The 26,786-nt window shown below is 39.3% G+C and overlaps 1 protein-coding gene across 1 annotated transcript in view; it reads right to left on the bottom strand.

The window, feature by feature from the left end:
* Positions 1–26,786, bottom strand: part of LOC5566210 (serine-rich adhesin for platelets) — a 784,828-nt gene that overhangs the window by 338,557 nt on the left and 419,485 nt on the right. The gene's annotated exons all lie outside the window — the stretch shown is intronic.

Below are 26,786 nucleotides of genomic sequence, written 5' to 3' on the forward strand. Positions count from 1 at the left end.
GCTTGGAAGCTTCTTCGTCAGAAGCTTGGAAGCTTCTTCGTCAGAAGCTTGGAAGCTTCTTCGTCAGAAGCTTGGAAGCTTCTTCGTCAGAAGCTTGGAAGCTTCTTCGTCAGAAGCTTGGAAGCTTCTTCGTCAGAAGCTTGGAAGCTTCTTCGTCAGAAGCTTGGAAGCTTCTTCGTCAGAAGCTTGGAAGCTTCTTCGTCAGAAGCTTGGAAGCTTCTTCGTCAGAAGCTTGGAAGCTTCTTCGTCAGAAGATTGGAAGCTTCTTCGTCAGAAGCTTGGAAGCTTCTTCGTCAGAAGCTTGGAAGCTTCTTCGTCAGAAGCTTGGAAGCTTCTTCGTCAGAAGCTTAGAAGCTTCTTCGTCAGAAGCTTGGAAGCTTCTTCGTCAGAAGCTTGGAAGCTTCTTCGTCAGAAGCTTGGAAGCTTCTTCGTCAGAAGCTTGGAAGCTTCTTCGTCAGAAGCTTGGAAGCTTCTTCGTCAGAAGCTTGGAAGCTTCTTCGTCAGAAGCTTGGAAGCTTCTTTGTCAGAAGCTTGAAAGCTTCTTCGTCAGAAGCTTGGAAGCTTCTTCGTCAGAAGCTTGGAAGCTTCTTCGTCAGAAGCTTGGAAGCTTCTTCGTCAGAAGCTTGGAAGCTTCTTCGTCAGAAGCTTGGAAGCTTCTTCGTCAGAAGCTTGGAAGCTTCTTCGTCAGAAGCTTGGAAGCTTCTTCGTCAGAAGCTTGGAAGCTTCTTCGTCAGAAGCTTGGAAGCTTCTTCGTCAGAAGCTTAGAAGCTTCTTCGTCAGAAGCTTGGAAGCTTCTTCGTCAGAAGCTTGGAAGCTTTTGCGTTAGAAGCTTGGAAGCCTTTTCGTCAGAAGCTTGGTAGTTTCTTCACCAAAAGCTTGGAAGCTTCTTCGTCAGAAGCTTGGAAGCTTCTTCGTCATAAGCTTGGAAGCTTCTTCGTCAGAAGCTTGGAAGCTTCTTCGTCAGAAGCTTGGAAGCTTCTTCGTCAGAAGCTTGGAAGCTTCTTCGTCAGAAGCTTGGAAGCTTCTTCGTCAGAAGCTTGGAAGCTTCTTCGTCAGAAGCTTGGAAGCTTCTTCGTCAGAAGCTTGGAAGCTTCTTCGTCAGAAGCTTGGAAGCTTCTTCGTCAGAAGCTTGGAATCTTCTTTGTCAGAAGCTTGAAAGCTTCTTCGTCAGAAGCTTGGAAGCTTCTTCGTCAGAAGCTTGGAAGCTTCTTCGTCAGAAGCTTGGAAGCTTCTTCGTCAGAAGCTTGGAAGCTTCTTCGTCAGAAGCTTGGAAGCTTCTTCGTCAGAAGCTTGGAAGCTTCTTCGTCAGAAGCTTGGAAGCTTCTTCGTCAGAAGCTTGGAAGCTTCTTCGTCAGAAGCTTGGAAGCTTCTTCGTCAGAAGCTTGGAAGCTTCTTCGTCAGAAGCTTGGAAGCTTCTTCGTCAGAAGCTTGGAAGCTTCTTCGTCAGAAGCTTGGAAGCTTCTTCGTCAGAAGCTTGGAAGCTTCTTCGTCAGAAGCTTGGAAGCTTCTTCGTCAGAAGCTTGGAAGCTTCTTCGTCAGAAGCTTGGAAGCTTCTTTGTCAGAAGCTTGAAGCTTCTTCGTCAGAAGCTTGGAAGCTTCTTCGTCAGAAGCTTGGAAGCTTCTTCGTCAGAAGCTTGGAAGCTTCTTCGTCAGAAGCTTGGAAGCTTCTTCGTCAGAAGCTTGGAAGCTTCTTCGTCAGAAGCTTGGAAGCTTCTTCGTCAGAAGCTTGGAAGCTTCTTCGTCAGAAGCTTGGAAGCTTCTTCGTCAGAAGCTTGGAAGCTTCTTCGTCAGAAGCTTGGAAGCTTCTTCGTCAGAAGCTTGGAAGCTTCTTCGTCAGAAGCTTGGAAGCTTCTTCGTCAGAAGCTTGGAAGCTTCTTCGTCAGAAGCTTGGAAGCTTTTCGTCAGAAGCTTGGTAGCTTTCTTCACCAAAGCTTGGAAGCTTCTTCGTCAGAAGCTTGGAAGCTTCTTCGTCAGAAGCTTGGAAGCTTCTTCGTCATAAGCTTGGAAGCTTCTTCGTCAGAAGCTTGGAAGCTTCTTCGTCAGAAGCTTGGAAGCTTCTTCGTCAGAAGCTTGGAAGCTTCTTCGTCAGAAGCTTGGAAGCTTCTTCGTCAGAAGCTTGGAAGCTTCTTCGTCAGAAGCTTGGAAGCTTCTTCGTCAGAAGCTTGGAAGCTTCTTCGTCAGAAGCTTGGAAGCTTCTTCGTCAGAAGCTTGGAAGCTTCTTCGTCAGAAGCTTGGAAGCTTCTTCGTCAGAAGCTTGGAAGCTTCTTCGTCAGAAGCTTGGAAGCTTCTTCGTCAGAAGCTTGGAAGCTTCTTCGTCAGAAGCTTGGAAGCTTCTTTGTCAGAAGCTTGGAAGCTTCTTTGTCAGAAGCTTGGAAGCTTCTTTGTCAGAAGCTTGGAAGCTTCTTCGTCAGAAGCTTAGAAGCTTCTTCGTCAGAAGCTTGGAAGCTTCTTCGTCAGAAGCTTGGAAGCTTCTTCGTCAGAAGCTTGGAAGCTTCTTCGTCAGAAGCTTGGAAGCTTCTTCGTCAGAAGCTTGGAAGCTTCTTCGTCAGAAGCTTGGAAGCTTCTTCGTCAGAAGCTTGGAAGCTTCTTCGTCAGAAGCTTAGAAGCTTCTTCGTCAGAAGCTTAGAAGCTTCTTCGTCAGAAGCTTAGAAGCTTCTTCGTCAGAAGCTTGGAAGCTTCTTCGTCAGAAGCTTGGAAGCTTTTTCGTTAGAAGCTTTGAAGCCTCTTCGTCAGTAGCTTGGTAGTTTCTTCACCAAAAGCTTGGAAGCTTCTTCGTCAGAAGCTTGGAAGCTTCTTCGTCACGTCAGAAGCTTGGAAGCTTCTTCGTCAGAAGCTTGGAAGCTTCTTCGTCAGAAGCTTGGAAGCTTCTTCGTCAGAAGCTTGGAAGCTTCTTCGTCAGAAGCTTGGAAGCTTCTTCGTCAGAAGCTTGGAAGCTTCTTCGTCAGAAGCTTGGAAGCTTCTTCGTCAGAAGCTTGGAAGCTTCTTCGTCAGAAGCTTGGAAGCTTCTTCGTCAGAAGCTTGGAAGCTTCTTCGTCAGAAGCTTGGAAGCTTCTTCGTCAGAAGCTTGGAAGCTTCTTCGTCAGAAGCTTGGAAGCTTCTTCGTCAGAAGCTTGGAAGCTTCTTCGTCAGAAGCTTGGAAGCATCTTCGTCAGAAGCTTGGAAGCATCTTCGTCAGAAGCTTGGAAGCTTCTTCGCCAATAGCTTGAAAGTTTCTTCGCCAAAATCTTGGAAAGCTTCTTCGTCAGAAGCTTGGGAGCTTTTTCGTCAGAAGCTTGGAAGCTTCTACGTCAGAAGCTTGGAAGCTTCTTCGTCAGAAGCTTGGAAGCTTCTTCGTCAGAAGATTGGAAGTTTTTTCGTCAGAAGCTTGGAAGTTTCTTCGCCAAAAGCTTGGAAGCTTCTTCAGCAGAAGCTTGGAAGCTTCTTCGTCAGAAGATTGGAAGCTTCTTCGTCAGAAGCTTTGAAGTTTTTTCGTCAGAAGCATGGAACTTTCTGTGTCAGAAGCTTGGAAGTTTCTTCGCCAAAAGCTTGGAAGCTTCTTCGGCAGAAGCTTGGAAGCCTCTTTCTCAGAAGCTTGGTAGCTTCTTCGTCAGAAGCGTGGAAGCTCCTTCGCCAGAAGCTTGGAAGCTTCTTCGTCAAAAGCTTGGAAAGCTTCTTCGTCAGAAGTTTGGAAGCTTCTTCGCCAATAGCTTGAAAGTTTCTTCTCCAAAAGCTTGGAGCTTCTTCGTCAAAAGCTTGGAAAGCTTCTTCGTCAGAAGCTTGGAAGTTTCTTCGTCAGAAGCTTGGAAGTTTCTTCGCCAAAAGCTTGGAAGCTTCTTCGTCAGAAGTTTGGACGTTTCTTCGCCAAAAGTTTGGACGTTTCTTCGCCAAAAGCTTGGAAGCTTCTTTGTCAAAAACATGGAAAGCTTCTTCGTCAGAAGCTTGGTAGCTTCTTCGTCAGAAGTTTGGAAGCTTCTGCGTCAGAGGCTTGGAAACTTCTTCGTCAGAAGCTTGGAAGCTTCTTCGTCAGAAGCTTGGAAGCTTCTTCGTCAGAAGCTTGGAAGTTTCTGCGTCAGAAGCTTGGAAGTTTCTTCGCCAAAAGCTTGGAAGCTTCTTCGTCAGAAGCTTGGAAGCTTCTTCGTCAGAAGCTTGGAAGCTTCTTCGCCAGAAGCTTGGAAGCTTCTTCGTCAAAAGCTTGGAAAACTTTTTCACCAGAAGCTTGGAAGCTTCTGCGTCAAAAGCTTGTAAGCTTCTTCGCCAAAAGCTTGGAAGTTTCTTCGCCAAAAGCTTGGAAGCTTCTTCGTCAAAAATTTGGAAACTTCTTCGTCAGAAGCTTGGAGCTTCTTTCGAGAGCTTCTTGGAGCACCTTCCAGAAACTTCTACCCAACTATAGACCCAACACCCTGAACACCGTGTAGCCTTTGTGCAAACCGAACACACATCAAATGGAGAGAGCCGAAAGTAATTTGTACAGGGCAGACTTTCTCCATTGATGGATCCCACTGACTCGGCATCTCGGGCATTTCGGGAAAGCGATTCCATATTTTTCTGCGTTTCCTACACCGATGTACCTTTCGAGCCGGCTGTTTCAGAAAGCGAATATCGGCAGCAAAACAGATGACTCACGTTGCCGGTGCACAGTGGTCCAGTTTTGGAAAAAAAAATATGGCAGTTATTCCTCATTTTCAATATTTTACTAATTTTAGTCATGAAAAGTTACGAAACGTATGGTTTAGTGTTGAAGAATCTGTTTTGGGCACAGGCACGATTTTTTGGTTCTCATAGAACAAAACTATAACAGAAATGCTGTTCTTCGTAAATTTGAGACTTTCAAATAAAGTTTTTGGCCATCTTAGACAAGAGGAATATACTTAAATCAATCAAGGTCAGAATTATTTTCGAGTTTTGCAAAAAAAATATATAAGGTTTTTGGACATATGGTGAATTTTATAATAAAACAATTTTTCTATAAATGTTCCGGAATTTATATCTGGTATTGTAGATGCATGTTTGGGCTTGTTTTTCAATTTTGGAAATTGGATTTTGCAAGATTTTTGAAGAAACTGAACCTCTGTGGCGGCGCCGTGGACAGACGAACGCCGAGGAGTTTGATGGCTTGTCGTGTACGCCTGTGGGAGAGCAGGCAGATGTGTGAATGAAATTTGAGCAACAGGCCGGGACCAAAGAAAACCAGCGACGAGACGCGGAAAGAGACGGTGCCAGTGTGCTACGGTGTGATAAAAATATGGTACACAAATCATAAGGTTATTTTTATGGGGATTACGAGACGAGCGGCAGTGCTACGGTTGAGGTCAGACCGGTGTAAATCTAATATTTTTATGATTGCGTCGGTGAGGTTCGCTTGGTGGGATTAGTCGGTCAGACGAGAGGGATTTGTTGGCGTCTTCGTCTAGGATTAGCATTTTATGCGTGTTTTGACTAGTTAATATTGGGGCGAATTTATTAATTCAAGGTCATTTGTTTTTCGAGCATAGAGGTTACTAGCGTAAGTGAAACTATCACAAACTGTGAAATTTTAACATAAAACGAGCTCACCATATAACAGTACAAGTTGATGTTGACTACTGAAATCTGCTGCTATACTCGATATTATATTTACGAACTTCAACGTAAATTGAGGACTGGCAATAGGATCCCAGGAGATATTTAGAAGTCTTCAGCCGAAGTGTTAACCTCACCAAGTGGTTCAGAGAATATCCATAAGTTTTTGAGGGCTTTCCATCACAGAAAACCCCTAAGAGTAATAAAAATTCTCAAAGGTAGACAAAAATGATTGCAGAGTTTCGCAATAGTTCCTCGATTACAGTTCCCATAGGTCTTTTTGAAAAGTTACCAAAGATTTTAAAGTTACTATAAGGTCTTGGAGGATACTAAGAGGATCCCTAGTGAATCTCAAAGGGCATCAAAGAATCACCACCAATTTTGAAATCTGATGGAAGTCCATGGCGTAAGCTGACTGAACCACAATTGTGGAACCTCCCCCTTCAAGTAAATAATTCTGCGTGCTTAGAATACCATATTGTGTATGCCAGTGGTTCGGCCACGTTCATGAAATTCTTCCAAAACTAACAGAGTTACATCTCTCACAAATTATAATCCGCAACGATTAGGAAACCATCTTCATAACCCGACACGTTGGGCAACCTACATCAGTTCGATTTTCCTGCTCTTAAAACTTTCCTCTAAGAAGTTTCCCATCCCATTCCCTCTCCGCATTGCCACAGCGAAAAACAAACTTTGTTTATTTCCTGTTTTGTCCCACTCTCTTCCATAGCAGAAACTGTGACCGGCGGCAGTAGTGTCACTACGCCAAGAACTAAACATCTTACAGTTCGACGAAAAGTTCCGGACCAGGAAGACGTTCAGTCCGGTCTGTCGACAACTACATGTACGGGGATTGAGGGCATTGTGGACACATTTAGCGAATGCTTATAACAATACCTTCAGCTTGTTTTCAAATTTTATATAATTACGACATGCACTAAATTCATGTGGAAGTGCAGAGGACTCCTTGGCTTTCTCAGATTGTTAATGCATGTCCATTAGACCCCTTATTCCCCTACGATACGACGACGTTGTTGAACTTTCCTCTTTGCAGAAATCGAACCGCTAACCAACAGAGAGAAGAAGATTTCCGGGCCCAGGATGGGGACAAAGTGGAAGCTGCGGATGTAAACTGGTACGTGCTTTCTTGTTCAAGGGGGCATCTTTTTCACGTGACAGATAGAGGAACGAAAGTTGTCTGAATAAACGATCATTTGAGGGGGCATGGGAACGGCTTCAGTGGTTTCCGAAGGTTTCTAGTTTAAAGTTTGACGGATTGTTCCATGAATTTGCTTGCAGGTTGATCAATTTGCAATTTGTTTCAAAACCTCACAGTAACTCTATTTATGGTCAAGCGTTCTGACGTTTGACAGTAAATCGATAAGACCGATCATCAAACTTATCGAACAGCATTCAAACGACCCAAGCGAAACGTCAAATAATTTGATCCCTATCAGAAAGTGAGCTTATGCGTCAGATTACCGTCTTGTTACGAGAATCAGAAAGGTGTTTGTGTGGTTTTAATTTTATTTTCCTTCTGTAGATATTCTCGAGTCAAATTAAGAAAGGCAACTGTCAAAATCCCGTACAAAATCATAACAAATAGCTTTTCTTCATTGATTCTTGGAGAAGCATAGATTCGAACGAAACTTCGTAACAACTTCCTTGCCAACCACTGTAACCGGAAACAGTTGCAGGACTTTCCGAACTCGACGGACAACTCTATGACAATGACGACGACGACGACGACGACGTGAGCCTGCTCGTTACATAAATCGAGCAGGGGACAGGAAACCGTGAACACAGACCATGCTCGCTCGGAGCCATGTGCGAGCTATTCATTCACAGAGTCACCTGCTGGAAAAAGGTAGGTAAGTTGTAACTTGCATCCATCCGGCGTTCGTCCAACCTTTCTGTGTGTTACAGAAACGGTTCCGGTTCAAGTAATCCTTGGAAGTGGGAAGGGACCCTGAAGGAAGGTGCGGAACTCCGTGACGACGATTCCGAGGAAAAGTTTCCTCATCCCCCACAACGATACGTGATGTCGTCGCTGCTAAATGCTTCGCTGACGGGGCGCGATGAGATGCACTGGCGGTTGGCGGTGGAAAACGTGGGGTTCTAGTATCTAGAGCTGTGTTAGTTTTTTGTTTTTGTTATTTCACGACAGGAGGACAAACTATTCGAAATCTTGTTTCATTTGAAAACAATTCAGCAATCGTTTGAGTCCTGCACTACCACAAATCCATTCTTAATGTAATCATGTATCATCTATCTGTAATAAATCCAAACCGAATCTTGATTCATATTACGGACAACTTCAAATTCCGGACACGCTACTTTGTATAGGAAACATTTCACAAGAAATGTTTCAATTTTTGCTATTCAAAAGTTCTCACTTTCGAGAATCGTTTGTATGAGCTTTTCCCATAAATATCTATGCGAGTTTATAATGCCCAACTACCTTAGACGTCTCTTGAGTGATTTGAAGATTTCAATTGATGATTTGATTGTTCTATTAATGATTATCATGAGCTGTCCGGAATTTGAATCAAAGTGTCCGGAATATGAGGCAAAAGTGAGGAAGCGTCCGGAATAAGAATCATCAAAAGGCCACACATTTTGAGTAATTTAAAATTATTCAAGTTCTGGAAGCGTATTCTTTACCCACCATTCGAAAGTTAAGGGTTTCCGACGCTCAATATGGCTAAGGAATCATACAGAATGATTTATTTTGTATGGTCTATGTTGGGTTTTACTTCACTGAGTCCTATAGTGTCCGTAATATGAATCAAAACGGTACTTGATCCTGGAAAAAATAAACATAAAAAATATTTTTGTTTTTTAAGAATCTTTGAATTTATGTATGAATTTCTAGAGGATGTATTGAAAAAAACAGAAAAATAAATAAACTTATGAAGTAACATAAATTGTAAGTCCTTGAAGAAATCAGAATATTTCCTCAATGAGCACTCAGCTCTACAGAAATTCAAATGTATCATTGAGGACTCTATGAATAACTTGAAAGATTTTTAAAGAAAGGTGTTTACAGAACAAATACTAGAAGAATACTCGAAGAAATACTATGACATTTTTTGTGGAAAAAAAAGAGGAGAGTGTTTCCCAGATAAATTAAATAAAAATAGCATGATTCCTAAAGGGATGCTTAGAATACTATTAAAAAAAAATGAATGTTACTTTGCAAGAATACTCAACTCAAATATATACAAGAATTTGTTAAACTATACCGGAAGGGGTACTTGGATCCTCTACCGATATTTCAAGACGATTTTCTTTTCGGTGAGCTGGAGGAGATCTGAAAGAACCCCAAATCAAGCATCTGGAAAAAAAAAAATCTCGATAGTATCCCAAGGTGAGAGACGAATCTCTTTGTGAGTTCTAAGATATACTTTTAAAATAATTTCCCAGTCAACATTTTGATTGGTATAACTTTTGTTATACATCATTCTATATAAATCAATTCAATCATATAGAATGCATGAAAAGGCTATATACAGTTGTGTTCAGAATAATAGTAGTGAAAGCCGATTTTCATACAAAATGCTCGTTTCTCCATTAATAATAATTCGTTTTCGAGAGTAAAGACCATATTTCTTTACATTTACTTATTTTCCTTGATGGAGAATCACGAATAACTAATGAAAATGGCCTATTTTAATATTTAAATAATATTGTTTGCATTAAACTCGATATAATTCACAAATGGCTACTTCTAGAGAAATTATTCATATAATCATTATGGCTTAGAATCATTTCAAGTTGCTTGCTGTATCATCAGAACGTATTTATTTTGACAAAATATCAAAATTTTGAAAATCGTCCAAAAGTTGTTCATAGAAAAACTTCTTTATTAAAAATTTCTCCATCATGAAACTTTGTCCCAAAACTCTTTTTACTATCAAGATTATATGGTGAAAATTTAAAAAATATTAAAAATGGGGTTTTTGTGTAATTTAAAATTTAAGTTTTATTTTTGAATTTTTTATGAAAATTAATAAAATAATTTTTCAGTGTATATTTTTTTCTTATAGTCCAAACGGTTCACTACAACTTCTTCATAGAACATTTTTCTCTAAAATCAACAGTTTCGGAGTTAGAATTTTTCAAATAAGTTGCATGCAAAAATTCATAGGCCATTTTCAAAAGTTCCACTTGAGTCAAAATGATCAATTTTTCTATGGAAAACACTTATTCTACCATACCAAAAGCATGTGCAAAATTTAATCCAAATCGAAGACTATCAAGCACGATTTTTATTTTTTTCGACTCATTCTGCATGGAATTCGTCAACTTTTGCTAAGTTATTGCGATTTCATATGATGCTTTCTGGATTGATATATGATTTGTCTGTATATATAACTTAACGTGGTTTTGTGATGCACTATTCACGACATGTTTTGCTGTCAACACAGGTTGTCGTTTATGAATCGTATTGGAGATTTATATACATCTTAAGTTGACATTCATAACGCTTCGTCTGGCATCTTGTGCGATTCTGATTCTTGACGTACGAATATGCGATTTTGGATGCACATTCTTATACGATACGTGGTTCACTGGGTTCTCAACAAAATCTTCGAATAAATCTTTTGCAAACCTCTGAACAACATTCCAAAAAATTTTGGATACATCTTTCAAAATATTCTGAGAAGAAGTCGTACGAAATCCGTAAATAAATGAAAAATTCATGAGGAGTCCCTTCCGAATTTATGGGACCAAGCTACTTTGCAATTACCGGATGTCTTCAAAGGCTCTGGACTAAAACTTCACACCTTTTCAAAGTATCACTTAAGGGGTCGTCTATCAACTACGTTGGCGTTTAGCAGGGAAGGGGGGTTGGAGATTTCTTACGCGCCATACATATTATTTTTTAATTTCCAAAAAAAATTAACGTGTGCTGAAAATCGTAAAAATTATCAAACAGCCCCTTAAGTTTGAGCTAAAAATCTTTCCTTCGAGGAACTTTACAAAAAATCTTGCACCAATGCATGAAGGGTATCTACAAGTAATATTTTGGAGCTGAGGGTCGTGGGTTCGAATCCCGCTGGTCGAGGATCTTTTCGTAAAAAAAATTTTCTCGATTCCCAGGGCATAGAGTATCTTCGTACCTGCCACACTATATACAAATGCAAAAATGGTCAATCGGCAAAGAAAGCTCTCAGTTAATAACTGTGGAAGTGCTCATAAGAACACTAATCTGAGAAGCAGGCTTTGTCCCAGTTGGAACGTAACACCAGAAAGAAGAAGAATTTTCAGAGGTTTTATATCAATTAGATGCTCAATTAGCGTAAGAACATGAGGAGGCAAAAGGGTCAAGATTCAAAAAATTTATTGCAAATTCTTTTGCGAGGTTCATCCAAAGTCCTTCACAATATGAGTCAGAAATACCTCTATGTTTATGTTTCTGGAATTCTGCTTCCAATCTCCAGATAATACAAGAATTGTCAACGGAAAATTATTTTCAAATATTTTCCAATAAGCTAAGTGGAAAAAGAATCTGTAAAGAAACATCGTGCTAAATAAATGGGAAGGGGAAACGGAGTTATTAAGATGTTCTCAAATTTCTTGGAGGTACGACTGTTATGTTGACGTTTGAGGTTATGGCTTTCAATCTTAAATAAAACTCAAAAACGGATTTTTGCTTACATCCGACGTTTTGAACACATGTATTGTGCCTTTTTAAAGGATTAGCTGTGTTCCGTTTTATCGTTTGCCCACAGCATAGGCAACATTTGTCCAACAGCATAAAACGAATTCCCCGTTCGGGTACTATACGGGAGTAGAAATCCGAAAACGATCTGCGTTTTCAGTTCTGCGACCCGAACGGGGAATTCGTTTTATGCTGTTGGACAAATTTTGCCTATGCTGTGGGCAAACGATAAAACGGAACACAGCTAATCCATGAAAAAGGCACAATAAATGTGTCCGAAACGTCGGATGTAAGCAAAAATCCGTTTTTGAGTTTTATTTAAGACTGAAAGCCATAACCTCAAACAACGATATTCTCAAAGAAATTTACAAGGATCTTGATTAAAAAAAATTAAATTAAGAAACAGTTTTTTCAATAATTGACACAAACCATTTACTGGGATTCAATTATTGTGCAGTGTGATGGCTTTAGAGCCTTTTTGGCAGAATTATGGGGAACCCAGAAGTCAAGGAAAGAATTCTAATATATCTCAAAGGTAGTTTCTAAACACGCTTCTGATGAAACTTTTTAAAAAATTTGCTTTTTTGCAATCATGCCCTCTACAGAATAGATTATACATAATTATTGTCGTATCTTTAAGTGTTTTGTTGTCCATATGTTGTTTCTACCTGTATCAACATTTTGTTGCTTCCTTTATGCGAATTTCTTGAGGAACATCGTACAGAAATATTTCCACACTCCCAAAAGCAACACTTTAAAGAATCTTGAAATAATAGGTAAATTCTAAAAGTTTTGAAAGTTTAGGAAGTTTCCCAACAAATTTTCAAAGTAATGCAAATTTTCCTCTATGATTCAAATTGAGTGTAATCTTACATTTACAATATTACCACAACATCTTTGGCAATGCTTTAAAAAAATATCGCCAATATTATCGAGGTAAACCATTAAGTTCTACCACAATTATTAAAAAATTGACCCTCCAAAAAAAGTTTGTTTGAAATTTCTTCAAGTAGGAAAAAACTGGTTTCTATTGATGTGATTTTTATGCAAAATATAGAGGTCAGATAAAAATACCAACCGTTTTTCAAAAAAATAACTAAAACTTGAGAGATCAAACATTACAGTCACGATCCACACTACTTATTAATTACCGATCAACGTGCACTGCTTATTGATAATTACTGATTATGATTGTTTTTGCTCACCCACTCGTATAGGCAAGCAACACACATTCGGAGGATTTAACAGTACTAGTTCAACCGCAAAGAAGTCGTTTGAAGTCCCTATTGAATTCAAAATGCAACAAAACAGTTCTGACAGAAAAAAAAAATGTACGCTTCAGCACGCCATATCAAAACGTGTTAATCGAGAAGAAAATTCTCACGCCCCGCTTCTTCGGCTATTTCGGAACACCTTTCTCAAAGGACTCTCCATGAGAGGTAGAGAATAAACATGTGTAGCACAGAAGTCCTGGATAATTTTTGCTGCGAATTTTTTAAGCAATCCTCAAGAGAAACTTTAGGAAAAACATCAAACGCAAATTTGGAAAACCTGTTTATAAACTTTCTGAAGAATTTGTGGGAAGACTAGATTGGTGAGGCTCTTTTTGTACTATTTCTTGGAGAAATCCTCAATAGAGTTGTGTTTGATCCTTTGCTCGCGTCGCTTGCTCCTGCGGGGGCGGGTGATGTGAGCAGGATCAATCGTGTCGCGCGTCGCTCGCGTGGCATGATTTATTAGTGTCGCGGATCGCGAAGCAGGTTAGTTGTGTTTGATCCTTTGCTCGCGTCGCTTGCTCCTGCGGGGGCGGGTGATGTGAGCAGGATCAATCGTGTCGCGCGTCGCTCGCGTGGCATGATTTATTAGTGTCGCGGATCGCGAAGCAGGTTAGTTGTGTTTGATCCTTTGCTCGCGTCGCTTGCTCCTGCGGGGGCGGGTGATGTGAGCAGGATCAATCGTGTCGCGCGTCGCTCGCGTGGCATGATTTATTAGTGTCGCGGATCGCGAAGCAGGTTAGTTGTGTTTGATCCTTTGCTCGCGTCACTTGCTCCTGCGGGGGCGGGTGATGTGAGCAGGATCAATCGTGTCGCGCGTCGCTCGCGTGGCATGATCTATTAGTGGCGCGGTTCGCGAAGCAGGTTAGTTGTGTTTGATCCTTTGCTCGCGTCGCTTGCTCCTGCGGGGGCGGGTGATGTGAGCAGGTCAATCGTGTCGCGCGTCACTCGCGTGGCATGATTTATTAGTGGCGCGGTTCGCGAAGCAGGTTGGTAGTGTTCGATCCTTAGCTCGCGTCAAATAATTTATCATGGTCTAATCACTTATCAAAGTGAATCCTGTGACCCAACGATCCTCCCAATTAACAAACATCCCTCCCAGTAACCTTTGTGGAGATGCAGAGGTAAACACGGTCTCCATATAGCAAAGGTTACACACTAACATTCCTTCCTCCAATCCCACCTGACTGCAAGGACGTGGCCGGCGCCGTTATTGACCCTGTATAAATAGAGGCACTGAATTATGCACACTGAAGAAGATTATGGCCAATCCCAGCCGAACTTCTAGTTGATTCTTTGTGCATTTTCACTGACTTCGGTCAATCACGGAATAGCAACCATTGATATGTGTAGTCAGTCTAAGCTAAGCTAAGCTAAGCTAAGCTATTTCTTGGAGAAATCCTCAATAATTTCAGAAACTCTAAACAAATTGTTAATGGACAACTGGATGATATCTTCCATTGACAATTGGCGAAGAAACTTTTAAACAATTTGATATACTTTCTCACAGATAAGATATAAAATTCAAAAGCCTAAAGAAACTTCAAAAAAAAAATCTGTTAAATAATAACTACTAATCCTGACAATGATGTTTCGTGGAAATCCCGGGAGAAACTTAGTGAAAACTGGTAAAAGTGTTGTTGGACAAAGAATTGAACAAGTACGGAAACAATTTATAAATAAATCTCAGTGGGAACTGTCTGAGAAACCTTTTAAACCCACATGGTTGAATACGAGGAAAATTCGCTTAAGGATCACGAAGGATATTTTTGTTTACTGGATTGTACAAAGAATGAATATTTTCCGAAGTGAAAATTCAAATTTACAAATATCACTGATGTGCAGCGATATGAGACAAAATCACAAATAAATAAAATCAATACATATCTATTCAAATTACAAAATTTGTGAACATCGTAAAATCGTAAATTATAAAACAAGAATTTGCTAGGCCCCATCATGGAAAAAAAATCCTAGATACCCCAATGATTCACTTAGTATCCTTGAACAATTCCTGGACGATGTTTTGAATAAGGAAAACCTGCAAGGTTTCTTGTACAAAAATTTCTAGAGCAATCCCTGCTCACTTTAGAAATGTATTCAAAAGGAATTCTAGGAGAGCTATTGGAGGCGTTCTAAAAATAGTGCATTGAAGAATCTCTCTTGCAATTCAGAAAATTTTCAAAGCTCGCAAAAAGTTCTCTGGAGGTACTTTTGAAATAATCCATTGAGGTTTAGCGATACCAAATTCTCGACGAATCTTCAAAAACATAAATTAGGATTACTTAATAATTCTCAAAGGAATTCTTTCTGAGTTCTGAATCTCTGAATGAAATACTGTAAGAACGCTTTGCGCGACCTCCGGTGAAAACGACAAATCAATGAGAAATCGCTCAGTAAAAATTAAAGAATTTTCGGAATGAATTCCTGAACTATTAATTTAACAAAAAAAAAAAAGAATGTTGGAGATATTAAAATCATTGGAGAATCTGGGAAGAATTATTTAACTAAGATCGCTAAAGATCCTCGATCAACCGGGAATCGAACTCAGACACTTTCAGCTTGGCTTTTCTTCCGTACTTTACCACAAGGTTAAGGAAGGTCCCCAACAAGAACACAAACTGCAAGAATTGCTTTGGATCTTTAAGGAAGAATTTCTGGAGGAAAAAGACGAAACCTATCTTTAGAGAAGATCCTGTGGAAGATCGTTAGACGATAGATTAAAAATAGTTCAGTAATCTTCAAGAAAATTAAAGCAATAAATTATCTGGTTGATATCCTGAAGCGTATTGTAGGAGAGGATTTTTGACAATTGAAATGTTGAAGAAACCAGCAAAGAATACTGAGAATATTTCCTGGGTAAAAGATAACTTTGAAAGGGAATTTAGATCAATATCATGGTACTTGCACTGAGAAATGTTAAATTTCGTCCAATGTGACTAGAAAGGGTTGAGATCCGAACACAATGAGGTTTAAAATGATGCTATTTTGCTCGCTCAAATATGTCGACCATTTATGACGTAATTTTAAATTAGTTTTTTCCAGAGTGCGTAGAAGATTTCAAGAAATCCTGGAAAACTTCAAGGACAATTTCTGGGAATTTTATGATATCCCAGCCGGAATTTCTCGAGAATTCCTTTGAAAAATACTTTGATAAATTTCGAAAATAAATGCAGTACAAATCTCTAGGGGTCACCATGGGCGATCAGGTGGCCGATAATCTAAAAAAATGAATTGTTCTGTTAGGTTCTTCTTCTATATTATTCCATAGTCAACACTTATATTAAGATATTCTTGGAATACTAGAGCCAGATCTTTTGTAGTTTCATGGATACAGTGTGCCACAGTTAGAGTTTTTAAGAAAAACAGAGAAATCAGTGCAAACACGTGCAACGTAAACCTTGTTGGATGTAATATACTGCATAATCGTAATATTTTATAAATACACAGCGTAACATAAACGAAATTTTCGCGTGTCTCAAGGATCAAATTATGTGTCTCTAGAAGAATTGGAGTTGCTGAATCTGATGCCATTCTCAGAAATGTTCCAGCACGTCACAATTTTTAGCTACAGGTCACCAAAGTTGTATAAAACACTGGTTTAATTGATGTTTACATGAAATTTTAAGTACAATTTATCTAAGTTTTTTGTAATCTAATCCACCCAACATGCAAAATAGAATATGAACTTTCATTTCAGATATAATTTAATTGGAATTGCACGATTAAATTTCAATTAAACCGACTTTTTCAACATGCTTGCAGTCTCCATAGAAAATTCTTCGTTTCTCTTATATGGCAAAATACAATAATATTTTAAACCATCAAAAAATAACTTTTCCACATCGAAAATATAATAAACACTGATGAAAAGTATTGTTATACTCATAAATTTTGAATTCTATGGCAAATTAGGCAAATAAATTTCCGTACAAGCTGGCAAACTTGCATGCAAGTTGACTGAAATAGTCAATTTTTGCATTTTCAACAGTCAATATCTCAAAAACTAGACGTGCTATGATATTTCTGAAAACGGCAATGGATTCAGCAACCCTTAATTAAGTGAATAGCGGTATTTTGGTGCTGGAGACAAAAACGTGTTCCGCAGTGATATCTTTTTACACTGTTCGAAAGCTTATGAGCTATCTTAGAAAAATTGAATTAAATGAAATTTCATACTTTAAGTTCAGGAAAAGTGGCTTATGTGCATCATGAAAAAAAAACATATTTTCACTATAAGTCCTATTTGAAAGTTGGTCTCGAAAACTTGTTTATTGAAAACAAAACATCGAATTTATATCACAAAACTCATAAATATGACATGAGATGGCAAACATATTTTTGACCGCCAGTCTATATGGAATCCGCCCATAGTGGGGGTCAAGCAAGGGAAACACTCACTCAATAATTGCGTTGCCCTCATTCGTTTCCACGTACAGTTGGGAGCGAGACTGCCCTTTCCCTAAACGAAGCCAAACGCTGCAATGGATCATCAAAATAACCAAAACGATTGCTATGAAATGCATAAATAGCGTCACTGTAGTCTTGTGTGTTTGACAGAACAGCAATGCTGTCACAATGCTAAATCTCATATACGGTGGCACCACTGTTAAGATGCTGTGAGTGCCAAATGAGTGACTTTCAATGATACATTTCTAGTGTTCATTTTGCTTCTTCGGCGAAAAAAAAAAATAACGGCAGCAGATTGAGTCACTACCGATTCTGACAGCCGAAGGAAACCGAATGATTTTTTACATTCTGATTCCGTTCGTGTGGCGTTCGGGTTTGAGTGCTGATGAGCGTTCACTGGCCGGCAATACACACCACGGAATGACTCAGTCAGTGGGTTCAATGCATTCGGCGAATGAATGCTAAATTCGTTCACTCATGTCTCGCATAAACAAGTGTATTGGTATTCATTCTCTTCGTGTTCCTTCCGATTCTCGCTTTTACACAATCGATTCAGACGCTTCCATGCTACACTCTACCCAGTACGGTTCAGTTATCACTGAACATTCGGTAGCAGCAGATGTTTTGCTATTTTTTATCGGTGGTGTTCGGGTGAGTGAGAGAGTTTTTCCATGCTTGGTGGGGGTAATATCAATATCAAAATTAAAATCGAAAAGAACCAAATCAGATTCCTTAAGAGAAATCTTTGTAGGAATTCTTGAATGCCGATCGTGTGAAATGGATTCATAGATAAACCTGTTGGAATGGATATGGATAAACCATAGACATGTTGGAAAAATTTTAAAGGAATTTCAGGAGCATTTCCAAAAAAATATGTTAGAAGAATTTATAAAAAAAAACTGCTAAAATTGATCTTTTGAAAAAAAAAAATCATTGGAATTCAAATTTTTGCTCTAAGCCGTACTTTGAACTTTCTAAGAAAAACAAATTATTATGACCTGTCACGGTCGCCATGTATGTAATGTAATGTCGAGCCTCTTGCCAACGAATTGCTGAAATTTATTCATTTTGTGTTGAATTGATCAGCAAGTTAGTTGATCAGAAATGATAATATTTCATAGAATTCGGTATTTTGTTTCACTGAAAGATTATATTCCTCAAAATTCAGCACCAAAATGAAATACAATGGTTCATATTGCGGTCTCAGGCAAAGTTTGTAAGTATACATTTAACTTGATCTAGACTTCGAAAATGGGTATCTATAGTGCGATTTGGTGTCAAGAATTTGAAACCATGTAATCTATGTATACAAAAACTTCACATTTGCATCTAGAAACTCTTCAGTTTCAGTTCATTAAAATCCAATCTGACTCCAATGCGATCTAAATCAAACCCAAATTCAGAACAGCCTTGTATCACCCAGACCATCGTTCCACGACGGTTTCCTGTGAAAGAAAACATTCGAACCATGCGGCAGCGCTGATGATTGCCATAACTTTATGTTGCTGCACCCTCCCATCATCCGTCGGGATGTGGTAGGAGTCGGTCCATTTGTCACTGCTGGTTTGAGGGAGGGATGCAACGAAGAAGGACCAAGCCAAGGCATCCAAGTTTTGTGTGTATTTCGGAAAACGGCCATTCATTATCCTTTTCGCCGTTACTTTTGCCGCATTTCTTTTTTCCGAACCCTGAAAAAGCTACTGGACTTGGGGTTCGGGGTTGTTAGGAAGGATGCCACTGGCGATTTGTGCTCGGTCGGATGGTTCGTTTGAGTAGGATCTGTGTGTGCAAATGGAAGTGCCCATTGAAAGTGCACACACCGACGTACACACGTACATACATACAGATTCACACAATTGTTCGGACAGTTAATGATTTATGGGTAAGCGAGAAGCGTGAACCGGACAGTTTCGTGAAGTTGGTATGGAGCTAAGGGTAAAACGGAAGCAGAGGGCAAAAACCGGCCAGAAAACGAGAAGGGTTTTGGTTCGTAAAACGGACGCTTTCAACTGGCAGGGAGATAGCCATTGTGTCGAAAATAACGAGCAATTAAAGTTCTGCGAGAAAGGTGCTGCAAACTAGTGTTTTTCAATATTTACTGAGAGTGTAGTTAAACCAGGAAATCGGTTCATGTAAAATGACAAAATTGATTTCATAAGGAGCAGTTTGAAGATTTGCAATTTTTTATAAAATTGATAGAACGAGGATGATCTTTACATCGATCCTTTGATTCAATTGTTCAGTTAAAAATGTCACTATAAGTAGGTACATTTTCTGCAATCGTGAGATTTTGCACTTTGCATATGCACAATCCTTTAATCTAGTATTTGCTGATAATTTTCCAGGCAATTTGCTCCGGAAACCACCATCATTTCGACCTTGAAACTCAACCCAATTTCAGCAGAGCAATCAGGTTTTAAAATCCAGATTCATCCTCGTTACTCCAATCAACCTAACGACCAAAAATCAACCAACCTTCAAATTATAACGATTTACTTCCCTCCCTCGCTTTTAGCGACCACACCAGCCAGCAGCATGGCTGCCTTACATGTGACTGATGTTACTTTGTGACATGTCATTACGCATGCCGGAGCCTGATTGAAGCGGCAAGAACCAACTGCCGGAAGCATTCGACAAGGACGACGACGACGACGAAGACGACGACGTCGAGCCCTGATGACGACGATGTTTGATCATAGACTTTTGCTTTGGCTATGCAGAAACTTGTCGAGAAGGCTTCTTAACCCTTTTAACGGTAGCATATTTTTTAACCCACAATGAATTTTGAAAATGCGTAATTTTTTATGTACTCCAATTTTTTTTGCAGAATTATTTCACAAATTCTTTTGGTTTTGACCATTGGTCTTATGGTTACAAAAAATATTCCGAAATTTTCAAAAAAATATTCCGAACTATCTCAAGCTACAGAGTTTTCGTCATCTCCGGTTAGTATGCTTCAATGAAGTCTATTGTAAAAAAAATGAAGTAAATTTGTACAACCATTTTCGAGTAATGGACATTTATGGTTTCTGGTACCAATTATGCCGCAACAAAATTAAAATTTCCTAAATAAAAAAAAATTAATTTTGAGTTTTTTTTTTTGAGACAACTTAAAGATAAACTCCTTTTTATTTGACATTGTATATCATGCTTCTTTTACAATTGACTTAAAACAAAAAAGCGGCCAAAGAAATTTTATATGAGACATGGCGGTGTCCCAAGGAATATCTTCAGATCCATATGAAACATGAACAAACCGACATATTTTCGAAAATATAAGTTAATTTATGTAAGTTGTTGCTAATCTTATCTTTTTTTAAGTTCTCAATGTGAAAAGATAAGATTTAGCACAACTTACATAAATTTACATAAATTTTTGTAGTTACAAAACAAAGTTGCCGATTGAGGGGCCAAAGAAACCCCACATCTTGACGCAAGGGAAGCAAAGACGAAAGCAGAATTACTTCCATTTCTACGAAACTTCCGAGTATGGAAAGGTGAGTGAGAGTGGGCCGACATGTGAGTGAGCTTGCTACGGTTCCTTGCCAGTAGTGGAAGCCAATCGCACCGACTATCAAAATCCATCAGAAACAGTTTCAATTTCATCAGCTCGTTGAAAGTCGACCGGAGAGTGAGGGAAGTAAACGTTTCGTTTGATGGGAGGTCGTCTTCCGGTGCATTTCTTCCGATATTGGTCTCGTCGTCAGCTCTCACTCTACCGGTTTGCGATTGATTTTGCTGCTTGAGAAAATAGCTTTCCAATCAAAGGGCGGTTACTTTGCTCCCGTATGTTGCCGATTGCTGTGCGAGAATTGGGTGAATATGTGTGAGGAAGTAGTTTCAGTTTGATGTGTTTGAGATTCGTTCCATTGATTTGAAAGCAATGAGTTTAATGCTTTATGGAGTGAGAAAACAGATGTGAAATTGATAAATATAAAACAAAAAAGTGTGGTAATGTCACCCTATGATCAAGCTTTAAGTAAAGATCATTTGTTTAAAGTATTCGTTCGTGATAAAACCTATAAGAATCTTGGACAGACTTCCATCTGAAGCTTGAAAAAGCTTCCAGAAGATGCTTGAAAAAGCTTCCAGCAGAAGCTTGGAAAAATTTCCAGAAGAAGCTTGAAAAAAAATCAAATGCAGCTTGGAAAAGCTTCCAGCAGAAGCTTGGAAAAGCTTTCAGTAGAAGCTTGGAAAAGCTTCCAGCAGAAGTTTGATAAAACTTCTAGCCGGAGCTTGGAAGGGATTCCAGCACAAGCTTGGAAAAGTTTCCAGAACAAGCTTGAAAATCATTGGAAAAGCTTCCAGCAGAAATTGGAAAAGTTTTTAGCAGAAGCTTGGAAAAGCATGAAGCAGAAGTTTGGAAAAACATCCTGCAGAAGCTTGGAAAGGCTTTAAAAAGAAGCTTGAAAAAACTTAAGGTTTAAAGAGACTTCCATCAGAAGCATGGAAAAGTTTCTACCAGGAGCTTTGAGAAGCTTCCTGCAAAGCTTGGAAAAGCCTCAAGCAAAAGCTTGGAAAGGATTTCAGCAGAAGCTTGCAATAGCTTTCAAAAGAAACTTGGAAAATCTTCCAGCAGAAACTCAGAAAAACTTCAGAAGTTTGGAAAAGCTTCCAGAAAAAGTTCGGAAAAGCATCCAGTAGAAGCTTCAAAAAGCTTCCAGAAGAAGTTTTTTGAAGGCTTCCACAAGAAGCTTGAAAAAGCTTCCAGCAATATCTTAAAAAAGTTTTCATCAAGCTTGGAAGGACTTCCTGCAGAAGCTTGGAAAAGCTTCCAGCAGAAGCATGGAACATCTTTCAGCAGAAGCTTGGAAAAGCTTCCAGCAGAAGCTTGGAAAAGCTTCCAGCAGAAGCTTGGAAAATCTTTCAGCAGAAGTTTGGAAAAGCTTCCAGTAGAAGCTTGGAAAAGTTTCCAGCAGAAGCTTGGAAAATCTTTCAGCAGAAGTTTGGAAAAGCTTCCAGTAGAAGCTTGGAAAAGTTTCCAGCAGAAGCTTGGAAAAGCTTCCAGCAGAAGCTTGGAAAAGTTTCCAGCAGAAGCTTGGAAAAGCTTCCAGCAGAAGCTTGGAAAAGCTTCTAACAGGAGCTTGGAAAATATTTCAGCAGGAGCTTGGAAAATGTTTCAGCAGAAGCTTGGAAAATCTTCTTCCAGAAGAAGCTTGGAAAAGCATCCAGCAGAAGCTTCAAAAAGCTTCCAGTAGAAGTTTCTAGAAGGCTTCCACAAGAAGCTTGGAATGGCTTTCAGCAGAAGCTTGGAAAAGCTTCCAGTAGAAACTTGGAAAAGCTTCCAGTAGAAGCTTGGAAATGTTTCCAGTAGTTGCTTGGAAAAGCATCCAGCAGAAGCTTGAAAAAGCTTCCAGCAGAAGCTTGGAAGGACTTTCAGCAGAAGCTTTGTAAAGCTTCCAGCAGAAGCTTGGAAAAGCTTCCAGCAGAAGCTTGGAAAATCTTTCAGCAGAAGTTTGGAAAAGCTTCCAGTAGAAGCTTGGAAAAGCTTCCAGCAGAAGCTTGGAAAAGCTTCCAGCAGAAGCTTGGAAAATATTTCAGCAGGAGCTTGGAAAATGTTTCAGCAGGAGCTTGGAAAATGTTTCAGCAGAAGCTTGGAAAATCTTCTTCCAGAAGAAGCTTGGAAAAGCATCCAGCAGAAGATTCAAAAAGCTTCCAGTAGAAGTTCCTAGAAGGCTTCCAATAGAAGCTTGAAATGGCTTTCAGCAGAAGCTTGGAAAAGCTTCCAGTAGAAACTTGGAAAAGCTTCTAGCAGAAGCTTGGAAAAGCTTCCAGTAGAAGCTTGGAAAAGTTTCCAGTAGTAGCTTGGAAAAGCTTCCAGCAGAAGCTTGGAAGGACTTCCAGCAGAAGCTTGGAAAAGCTTCTAACAGGAGCTTGGAAAATATTTCAGCAGGAGCTTGGAAAATATTCCAGTAGAAGCTTGGAAAAGCGTCCAGCAGAAGCTTGAAAGATCTTTCAGCAGAAGCTTTTAAAGCTTCCAAAAGAAGCTTGGAAAAGCTTCCAGCAGAAGCTTCAAAAAACTTCCAGTAGAAGTTTCTAGAAAGCTTCCACTTCCACAAAGCTTTCCACAAAGGCTTGGAAAAGCTTTCAGCAGAAGCTTGGAAAACCTTCCAGCAGAAGCTTGGAAAGGCTTCCAGCAGAAGATTGGAAAAGCTTCTAGCAGGAGCTTGGAAAATATTTCAGCAGAAAATTGGAAAAGCTTCCAGCAGAAGCTTGGAAAAGCATCCAGCAGAAACTTCAAAAAGCTTCCAGTAGAAGGCTTCCACAAGAAGTTTGGAAAAGCTTTCAGCAGAAGCTTGGAAAAGCTTCCAGTAGAAGCTTGGAAAAGTTTCCAGTAGAAGCTTGGAAAAGCTTCCGGCAGAAGCTTGGAAAAGCATCCAGCAGAAACTTCAAAATACTTCCAGTAGAAGTTTCTAGAAGGCTTCCACAAGAAGTTTGGGATGGCTTTCAGCAGAAGCTTGGAAAAGCTTCCAGTAGAAGCTTGGAAAAGTTTCCAGTAGAAGCTTGGAAAAGCTTCCGGCAGAAGCTTGGAAAAGCTTCCAGCAGAAGCTTGGAAAAGCTTCCAGCAGAAGCTTCGAAGAGCGTCCAGCGGAAACTTCGAAAAGCGTCATACAGAAGCTTGGAAAAGCTTCCAGCAGAAGCTTGGAAAAGCTTCCAGCAGAAGCTTGGAAAAGCTTCCAGCAGAAGCTTGGAAAAGCTTTTAGCAGAAGCATGGAAAAGCTTCCAGCAGAAAATTGGAAAAGCTTCCAGCAGAAGCTTGGAAAAGCTTCCAGCAGAAGCTTAGAAAAGCATCCAGCAGAATCTTGGAAAAGCTTCCAGCCGAAGCTTGGAAATGATTCCTGCAAAAGCTTGGAAGAGGTTTCCAACAAAACTTTGGAAGAACTTCCAGCAACAGCTAGGAAAGGTTACAGTAGAAGCTTTGGAATGGTTCCAGAACAAAAGCTTAGAAGAGGCTCGCAACAGATGCTTGGAAGAGTTTTCAGCAGAAATAGAATTGCACTTTTTGAAAACCTTTGAAGATGGTTGATATCGCTTTTCGAAATATTTGGTAAATGCTTCCAAAATCATCTCTCAAATGTTCATTGCAGTAAAACACTCATAGTTTATGAAATATATCCAGTCCCATTGTTTTCCGTATGCAAATTTCACCTAGAACAGTATCACAAAAGTTTTTCGAACATTCGACCACATCGACAGAGATTGTAACCCGCTCCCGAGCAAGGTACTGGTCATCGGACTGACAAAGGCAAGCACACAAAAACTCAACCATCATCATGTTCCCACTGCTGGAGATCCCGAAGGCGCCCGGAGTGGAATAAATTTACCTTTTTTCCATCCGAAACATTCATCCTTTTCAATTAATCTCAAAAGTTCGGGTGATTTCCATTGCCTAATGCCTCCGGGGATCCGGCGCGGTTAGAATAGTTGTTCTTTCGCCCTCCTGTCTATGAATTTTATACGACTAACCAGATGGAGTTGAGAAGCAGGATTAATCCACTTGGAGGAAGTGGGTTACTTGTTGTTTTAAGCTTAATAAATGACTGATTATACTCAAGATTATTTGATTAAAAGATTGTTAGTTCTCAGTTAGTGTCTTTACTCTTGAAATGTGTGATGAAACTCACATAGTTCAATTGTATTTCAAGTAATGTCCACTTAATGTTAACTTTTTATAAAACAATTCTCTCAACACTTCTTACAAAGTTTTATAAATACAGAATTATATGCACCACTTTGTTAACGAATCTCTTCATTATATCTGTTTTGCATTTTTCATACAAACAGACAGATAATTTCCAAACAGTTCAACCAAAATCGACTTCTCCGCAATACTTCTCCCAGTGAGACAGTAGTTCCATCCACGAAAGAGCATGTACTACAACCTTTTATCCATTTTCTTTCACAGAAACGAATACCCAAACCGTCCGACCAGCAGCTGTTGTAACTCTGTATGTTCCGTTTAAATTTTACCAGCGTGAAAACTATTAGTGAAATTTCCACTAACTCTGGCTATACTCCTCCCACGTCGAACTTTCCCGGGGCTAGGTTATGGATGTGGGATACCGTTTTTCGAAGGGAATATTCACATGAAGACAGAAAGAGAGAAGCTACCAGCCGGTGCTAATGGGATAGAAGGCCAAAGTTTCTATTTGCTTCATGGAGTCTGATTTCTGGAATCACCTCCAGAGTGCAGTGTTACATCCTCCTGTTATCATACCTTGGTCGACCGCCTTCCTAGGGTTTTCTCCCTTCCTTTGAGGCGGGAAGGGATTTTTCCATAAATGTAAACGAAACTACTCTCGCATTTCCTTGGAACTTCGTTAGAATTGGGCGATTTAGTAATGGCATCAAAATTATCAAGTATTTAAAAAATGTATCATTCCCTGTTTTATCAAATAGTAGTCAATGAAATAATTATGCATTACAAATTACAAATAGCACAAAAAAACTATATTTAAAAGAATCAATTATTCTTGATTTAAAAATTCTTGGAATATTTTTTTTTATATCGCCCACTTTTACCCACCAGTGCTGCAAATTCCCTTCGCGATCCTTGACCGAAAGAATTTCCAATCAACTAAGTTAGTTTTCCAATTCCGCGCTATTTACTTGTGGAGCCGGGGAAAACTTCTTCCCCCAATTGCAGCCACCGTGCAAATTGATTTAGTTAATAAATTGAAACTTTAACCGGCGCGAGCCGCAAAGTTTTCACCCGCGCCACGAGTCAATCTTACCGAGTACGAGACCAACCCACGAAGGTAACCCACCACCCAGGAGAAATGACTCCCTCTGACGTCGTCGTCGGATGATAAATTCTTGTTGCTTAAATTTTCAGCTATTTTAAAAATTCAAAACCCGGGCCAACTTTTGCACCTCGCTCAAATGTGCAAACTATAGGGGAATTCGGGGTAAAACCGACACCCTAAGCTTATTGATAAAATTTGTGTACTTTCGCTTGTTAAACGAACCTAAAATTGTTGTAGAATCAAATATTGGTTATAAATCTATCAATCCTTGCGATCGCTGGATGATATATTAAGGTTATATAGTAATTTAAATCAAATTGATATTTCATCATTTTTAGGTGAGACAATTGAGAGTGCGGGTAAGATCGACACCCTGTTGGGGTAAAACCGACACATTCACTTTGAGTATAATTTATACGTTGTGAACATCACCATCACAATGAATATTTAAAAGAATGCTTTAAACATGACTTTCGACATTTATGATCCCTTCCTCCAAAGGACTAATCACATATTACGTAAATTATTGAGGAGAGGCCAAAGATCCACTAAATATATGTGAAAATTTCAGATGTCCAATGCTAAGATTATAAAATTGGGATGAATGCACATGGATATTATTAATTTGTGTTGATGGAATGCTTACGAAGATGAAGTTGTAGCGAATGATTGATTGTAAAAATAAATACTTTTTTATTCTAACAAAACAGAAAAGTGTAATCATTTTTAGATAAGAAAAACTGTCGAACCTCATGGTTTATAAATAAACAATAAGATTAATTTATGTGATAATATTTCAAATTCTATTAATTCTTCAATTTTAAATGAGAAAAACATCTTTAAGCTTCATCAAATAAGTTGAATCGTGATAACATAGAAATATTTTTTAATACTTAATGATAGCTTGTGGCAAGTCATATAGTGGCTTATTTTACATGTTAACAAGTTCGCAATCCGTAAACTTCACTGGAATTCGAAAATAAAGACTTACATAAACTACAGAGATAGTCTTCCGATTAGAAAGATTCCCTGCAGTTAGATTATGAAGCAAAGTAAGGGGTCGATTTTACCCCAAATGAAAGTGTCGATCTTACCCCGAGTGGACATTTATTTTTCAATAACGTTTTCAGCTGTCGAAAAGTCAGA

Source organism: Aedes aegypti, chromosome 1, assembly GCF_002204515.2.
Source record: "Aedes aegypti strain LVP_AGWG chromosome 1, AaegL5.0 Primary Assembly, whole genome shotgun sequence".
Classification (NCBI taxonomy): domain Eukaryota; kingdom Metazoa; phylum Arthropoda; class Insecta; order Diptera; family Culicidae; genus Aedes; species Aedes aegypti.